Source organism: Paralichthys olivaceus, chromosome 8 (genome assembly GCF_024713975.1).
Source record: "Paralichthys olivaceus isolate ysfri-2021 chromosome 8, ASM2471397v2, whole genome shotgun sequence".
NCBI lineage: Eukaryota > Metazoa > Chordata > Actinopteri > Pleuronectiformes > Paralichthyidae > Paralichthys > Paralichthys olivaceus.
In genome coordinates this window covers 7,657,352-7,664,673 of record NC_091100.1, presented here as the reverse complement: position 1 = coordinate 7,664,673, position 7,322 = coordinate 7,657,352, and positions in this window count along the sequence as shown.

Here is a 7,322-nt window from a genome sequence, read left to right as displayed (position 1 = left end):
TGTGTGTGTGTGTGTGTGTGTGAGAGAGAGGCTGAAGGAAAACCTGATGTGGAAATATCTGTAAGACCTCAAACGTCTTAAAAAATTGAACTCCCAGACACCCTTGTTGGAGACACACACACATTTCCTCTTTCTTTGAAACGGACTGAGCGTCAGTGTATCACTGACCTTAATTCATGTTTTAAGTCCACATGATGACTTTGAACTCTGTTTGAACAGTAAAAAAAACGCTGCCCTCTTTTTCCTCTCCTCTCTTCTGTCTGCTCATATTCTCCCCACAAGGTCCAAATAACAACTGGAACAACCACGTCGTAACATGAAAGTGGAGACTTGACCTGACCGGAATCCACTGTGCCTAAATCATTCTTAATATGAGAGCCGGGCGGCCTTGTTTGGGGGGGATTATCCTCGATAGGACAGGAAAGATTTCCAGCTAATCTATACAGGAATGCCCACTCTGGAGAAGGTGAGGGGAAGTGGGAAGCCGGGACCAAAGAGGCCAACACACTTCATTATTCTTTTGTGCTGCAATTAGAGGCCAACCGCTGAGAAAGGCAATATATTTCTGTTCTTTTTACAACGTGTGCGTCCTCAAAGGTGCAGAGAGAAGATTGAGTTTTCTGGTTTGGTGCAACATCAAGTCGATTCATTGATTTATCATTTGATCAAAAGTTAAACAACATTTAAATTACCTTGTCAATAATTGTTTCCAGCTTGTTGAAAGTGAAGATTTGCCACCACTGTGGGCTTGAGGAAGATTTGATGGACATTTTTCACTTTTCGTACATTCTACACTGATTGATCATTGAAGCAATTAATAAATGAAACAGCAATCAAAATGCTTATGTGATCGATAGACATGTAAATAGAGATGGAGGACATGACGGCTCCAAAAAGTAAAGCCAAAGTGTCACTATCACCACCTGGTGGCTGGTCATAAATCCTGCCTCCCCAATTTTAATTGATGGGACATGGACCAAACTTAAAAGTCTAAGTACACGTCAAATGTATAGACTGACTTGTGATTGGTTGAGTACGTGTCCAGATGGGACCTCGCTACTGCAGCTTTAATTCCTCAATCTGGCTCCAAATGCGTATGAAGGCCGTGTTCGTATCCTGGATATTTCAGCTTCATTTCTGGATCGTGGGAGGAAGTGGAGATGCCACGTCATGTATGAACCCACAACTTTTCCCTACGATAATTTCAGCTTCTTTCAGCTCATTGTTTTGGTTCTGTCGCCTGCAGGTTTGCAGTTTTGCTTCGATGAGATCCCTGCTCTCACAGCTTCTAAATCAGACACAGGCAGCGGAGGAAAGCTCTGATGAGCCCTCCATACAAAACATGCTCAAAGTTAGCGACTTTAGTTGGTGAATGCAGTGGAGCATTTAGCATATAGTTGCTAAGCCAGATATTTCCCTGAGAAAAACCTAAAAATGGAGCTAAAGAGCGTGAATATTGGAGAAACACAAGATAAGTAGACCACATACAAGACTTGAATTCTAATGTTAGCCATTGTCTTCTAACTGTGTCTCATATCAACTTCAGAAGATGATAATATATCATTGTTGTGTTTACAGCAGTTTTCAGTCAATGAATTCAAATCAGCTGGTGAGGTTGGAAGTCTGGGATATATATATAGATACATACAGATACATGTGTGCATATATGTGAGTGTTTAAGGAAAGTTCTGGAGAGGAAGGTGGGCACAGTTTTAATTATTGCTCCTCTGGAAGCTCGAACAGTGGAATCGTTGTGGAAAAGGCCACAACAGCTGCAGTGGCTGTCTGCCGGCTGCCCAACAGAGATCTCACTCCCACCGTGCACCCGTCCAGCGATTTCTCTCCTCCACTCCTGTGCTAGTTCAGGTGTCTGGGGCAGCGAGGAAGCACTGGGTGGCATCTACCCAGACTGGCCGAGCTGGCAGTGGTGACCATGTTGAGGAATGTATGAGAGGCTTGCTGGCAGGCTCGTCACTTGGCAGGTCGTCTCTCAGGGGAATCACTCAGTGAGAGCAGACTGCGGCCAATTCCCTGTCAGTGGCCGGTGATCTCACAAGGGCAGTCGTCGGGGGAACATAGACTTCGACACAGAGAGCGACTGTAGTCACGCTGTGTAATACCTTCCCATTCACTCTGCCGCGCCGCCACCACACCCCGTCCCCGTAGGGACACACTCTAAATTCTCAGAGTGGAACTGAGAAATGAAAACAGTGTGTTCCGCTAAAAGCTTCATTGGGTGGAAATTGTTTTATTACTGCAGCAGCGCTCAGTTTGCATGTTCATTGCACTTGATCTGAAGTCAAATGTAACAGTTGTGACAGGAACAGGAGCAGAGCATGACATGATTTATATGTTTACAGGATTTAGACTTATTATGATGCTGTGTTAATTGCAGCCTTGTTGATCTTGTGACAAAGCAAAGGAAACAAAGTGTTGCTCAAGAAACTTCCCCATTTCCCGCTGCATTTCTGAAAGCCATACGAGCCGGGCCAAACCGAACCTCAGTTTCCACTTAAGCTAAACTTGAGGAGGAACCGACAACCCCAAAACCTCACCTCAACCTGACCGCACTGCAACCACTGCTGGCCGTCTGTCCCATCACTGAGACATTATGAACCATCGGTGAAGATATTGTTTTACTTTAGGCTTTACTCTGTCTATTTTGGCACCACAGGGATCAACACTGTCGTCCACGTTAGCTCCATGAATTACTGGCAAAATCTTTCTGTTTAAAAAGGTTCCTGAAAAAAATGAACTGTCTGTTTTGACGGAGAAGTTTAAATAGTTTGACGTGGAATATTTCATGAAGCAAGAGTCTGATTTTCCATCTAAATATACCAGTGTTTAGCTTCGACTCAGGTGCTGCCAAGAGACTCCACAAGGAGCCTTTGACACGGCCTGTGGGAGCATGGTAACTGTTCACAGTGCAACACTGACATCTTGTGGAGAACCAGCACATGTGCATACAAAAATAATATTCAATACTTCAACTCTTATCAAATGCATTTTGAGTAACCAGAATTATTTTGTGAATGGGGTTATGTGAAAATGGAGGGTTTACAAGAATGCAAAATACAGTTTGTTTTTACAGTGAACCCTGTGTGACAGTCCCTTGCTGCATCTTTATGTTTTCTGTTTATAAGAAGCTCATTCTTAAGTTTTGTTCCCATCATGCAGCAGGTATTCGGAGGGCGGAGTCTTGTTGATGGCCTTGGTTGGAAGCACCTGGGCCTGGAAGATATAAGAAGTGATCTTTTCTGGCCAGAACACTCTCTTACCTTGCTGCAGCACATTTGTGAGTGTTCGTACATTTCGGTTTGGTCGTGGCTCGTGACACCATGTGGCTTCAGGAAAATCAGACAGTTCAAGTACTTTATGCCAAGCACACATGTACAAGTTGAGTGAGCTAGGGTCACACTCAACATGATAACATTTCATGAAAAGTGACCAGTAATTGAAATAAGTAAAGTCAACATTATGCAGAGGAGATGGGTCAGACAGATGTGGGGGAGGGTGGAGCTGACAGGAGCAGAAGGTGAACACAAGGAAAACTTGTCTGCAGCTTGAAAACTGCAGGTTCCTCAGATCGTCCTCAGGTAGAGATAGACTCACTCCTCTTTCACCTTCAACCAGTTTCAGGCTTCACACTGCTCATTGACAGATCTTTTGATTTTCACATCAGGACCATGAAATGTTTTCTTGTGATTTTTATGGACCGAATAGAATGTGAATGTTCTTTTTTTTATTTGTTTTTAATACCTTCAAGGTACAGTGTGTAGAATTTAGTGACATCTAGTGGTGAAATTGCATGTTGCAGTTGAATGCCCCTTACCTCACCCTCCCCTTCCAAACATGAGAGAGAACCTGTGATAGCTTCAGTTGTTATAAAAACTCAAAAGGTGTTTAGTTTGTAAAGTAATACATGGTGGCCTCCGTAGAGAGGACCCCCTTGATGTAAATATAAAGTATTTAAATACAAAGGGCCCATTCTAGTGTAAAGAAAACAACAATTCATACAATTTAGGTGAAATACATTAGTGAAAACATTACAAGGATTATTTTACACACAATTTCAGCCAATAGATCCCTTTCACCTAAATCTTACACACTGGACCTTTAAGATTAGACTGATGAAATGTGCTTTCCTCTCCACTTGTTAGAATGGTTCATTTTTGACACTGATGTCTGTAATTTACAGACGTCATTTGAAATAAATAAAGGGCAAATAAACACCATTGCAGACACTATACAGAGATTGTAAAAAGTTTAAATGTATTGCTTCAGTATTTTTGCGATTATCAATAAAATAGAAATAGTACATTTAAAACTTCCATTACACCAGGTTAAATATTCAGGGAGATTTCTTCATGTACCATTAAAGCTACTTGATTTAAATGACACTGAGATGCTTGCAGCCTGGAGACAAAATATTGTAATGGCAGAACTTGATCACTAGATGCTGCTCAGAATCTACTTTTACATCCTCTTGCGTCCCAGTGATAAATTTCATCTGTTCACATGATCAATGTTTGATTTCTGAATGACACAAAGTGGTAACAAATGAGTTTTTATTAAATAACTATGTCAAGCAAACTTTAATTATGACTATTTCATTGCACTTATTTATAAAATATCAGTGTTTTAAATGCATCTATGGTTCATGTGATAAAACTTGGAACTTTAAGGATTTTTTGGATATAAACAGGAATTAATACTGCATTTCTGATCCTATAAAAAGATAATTATGGATGTTAGTTATACTTGATGTTACAGGAACTTTATCTGCCGTTTTCCAGGATATCAGGAATCGTAATATTTTTTTGAATATAATTTGATGTAATATTTGTATTTAATTCGATTAACATCTATTTCACTCTGCCTTCTGAATGTTAATTTATGTACATGTCTATATATTAGTACAATGTTATATAATATACATCTTGTATCCCCCTCCAAAATACACACACACAACTACCCTATTTTACTATGAGCAAACTCATTCTAATCCTTGTTTGGATTTGTTGCCTTCTTTATTTAATGTATTTTTTTATTTCTCTATTTTTTTGTTTGTCTTCATGTCAGTTTGTCCACTGTCGTTTGACTGATGTTCTTAATTGTCTCCACTTGTCCTACTTGTCTCTTAACTCTAACCCCAAAAAGGGACTCTTAACATTGTTTATTTCTCTGCAGGGTCACTTGCAATCTACAAAAAAATTATTCAAAATGATGAAGAAATCTCAATTCAGTTAAGCTGTATTTGCATATGTAGGTTACAGTAAATGCCCCATGTATCAATTTAATCATTCCATGGACTTTGTGACTTTATCAATCACAAATACAGCTGTAGAAATGTATTGAGGAAAATCAGTTTGTTATTCTTACAAGTTGAACAACGTCTAATCCTCAGAGTGTTAAAGAAGGTGTTTCAGCTCACTGGACAGAGCAGGAGTGAAGAATCAATGACGACCCCCCCCAGGGGCCAAGTCTTTAAACTGAGGATGGAGGAGGTGGAGAGAAGAGACGGAGAAAGCAACTCACATTAGCAAAATGGTTGGGAGGTGACATTGTCTCGAAGGCAGCAGCTGTTCTGTAAAAGTCTGATCCTGTTCAAGTCACTATTAAAGCTATCCACCCACACCACACACACACACACACACACACGTACGTCTGACCTTGTCACATGACTGCTGTAACCGCAGGGATCAATTAATGATTGGTGACATCATCAAAGTGTCTGGGTACGGTTTCTGTCCCCAGGTGCATGTGGGGAGGGAATTCCCAGGTCAATCATGTGTGTGTCTTACTTCATGTTCTGCTTTGTGACTCGCTGCTGTTTTTGGTTTCAAGTAAGCACCCGCTCAGAAAATATACTTTGCAGCCACATTTGTTGAATCGTGGCAACATTCATTTGGTATTGTGTCTTAGTGTCCAGTCGCTAAAACATTTTTATTTTTTGTATACATTTCACTTTTCTATAAATTACCAGTACAGAATCAAATCTCTTCTATCTTTGAATTTTCTGAAATATTTTCATAAAGTGAATGTTCAAATGATCAGGAAAGAAAATGCAATGAAAACACTCCAAACAAGACATATGAGGCATATGAGGGGCGATTCAGGATTCTGTATCTTGGCACAAGACGGGGAAGCTAGATTGTCATCAGTTTTGCAGGAATATTGCAGGTATACAATGTTAAAGTCAATTCTGAGGGGGACATAGATATTTATACTAAATTTAATGGTAATCCAATCATAACTGTTGAGGCATTTCACTCAAATGTCAACCTCATCATGGTGCAAGAGAAAAAGGCAAGCGATCATTAGAATTCATCCTTTGGGGCCCATGAACGTCTGTGCAAGATTTTATGGTCGTCCACAGAGAGAGATTTCACACTGGACTAAAGTGGACCAACCTCAGACCAACATTAGCATCCCTCAAGCCACGACACTAGTGTGGCTGAAAAAGAGATAAAGATAAATAAAGCTTTACTTGGAATAGGCAGAGAGAGAAACATTTTCTTTGTTGTATCACTCAGGCTTTCATGTATCATCGTCCATTCACAGCTCCTCTCTTTTTACTCTCTGACATTTGACCTCGACTGTCCTTAAGGTTTCTCCGCTGGCGTAATAATTTCTTTTTTTGCCGCAAACAATCAGTCATCGGCTTTGTTTGAAGAGCCGTCTATTTTTCGCCCTGCAGATCTTTCTCTGGAGGCCAAACCAGGAAGAGGTGATGTCATGATGGCTATCACTTACAATGCTTCAGCCAACCCACCCCCACCCCCCTCTCCCGAGGTATGACCTCAGCCCGGGTGTGCAGAGGGAACATCTGCTTGATGATCTGGTTAGCAGGATGCAGGTTTGATCTGATGCAAGACATTACAGCGGAGAGACAGGCATTGTGTGATTTGAGGGGAGATACTTGTGATTTAATAGGTCAGAAACTATGACACATTGTATCCTTTTGTAATTAACTGCATTCATTTATGCTTCTTAATTGCTTTAAATATTTTAAAGGCTTTGGTTCAGACAACATGGAAATGTTTTTGGTAAGAGGATGCACCAACATACTTAATGCACTACTTGAAATATTAATACTACTAGTACTTTGCATTAGATCCCCCAATATCTGCACTTCATTTACACACCTGCACATGGTTTCCAGTCTGTTATAAAACACACTATGAAATGAAACCCCTGTATGATTGTTATGGTTCATTCTTGACCTTGCAGTTTGAAGAAATGATTGTGAGATACAAATGAAAGTTCAGGGAGAATCCCTGTGCGAGGACCTTGGGTTAAGATAAGGTTTAAACAACCCT